General features: G+C 49.9%; 1 long non-coding RNA gene across 1 annotated transcript; it reads right to left on the reverse strand.

Annotated features, from left to right (window-relative positions):
* Positions 1–43: 43 nt before the first annotated feature.
* On the reverse strand, positions 44–353 carry LOC107988269 (uncharacterized). Its single transcript, XR_001759845.1, has 2 exons — positions 216–353; positions 44–124 (listed from the first exon to the last, which is right to left on the reverse strand). It is a non-coding gene; the product is annotated as an uncharacterized LOC107988269 (long non-coding RNA).
* Positions 354–437: the final 84 nt, after the last annotated feature.

Raw genomic sequence — 437 nt, forward strand, 5'->3', positions numbered from 1 at the left:
AGGCAGTTATCCTTGGTGACGAACTGCATGAGCATGTCTTTGATCTGGTGTTCTATGTCAGCCGGCTGGTCTCCGACCGGAACCTTCGTCATCCCGGGGAGATCTACGAGCGTCAGGTTCAGCACTGTATGGACACAGAGGGCGCCACTGAGTATCTCAGGTTTAACTGATTTAGTTGGAGGGGTTCGCTGTGAGTGTATGTTGCAGTGCGTTACCGTTGGGTGAATAGACCCTGAGGTTGATGGGGACTGGACTGATCCCTTTGTTTTGTCCAGTCACGCGATCCGTCTCAGCCTCGATCTCCTGACGAACTTCGTCAAAATCAGTGAACTTTTTCCCCTTGCAGTGAAGGAACTCGGCGTATTCTGTCAAAGAAAGAATGTGGTTTATCAACAGACCATAAATAAGGAACAGACACGGCAACGGTCCAACAAAAC

This window comes from Cynoglossus semilaevis, unplaced genomic scaffold (genome assembly GCF_000523025.1).
Source record: "Cynoglossus semilaevis isolate Cse_v1.0 unplaced genomic scaffold, Cse_v1.0 C18739179, whole genome shotgun sequence".
NCBI lineage: Eukaryota > Metazoa > Chordata > Actinopteri > Pleuronectiformes > Cynoglossidae > Cynoglossus > Cynoglossus semilaevis.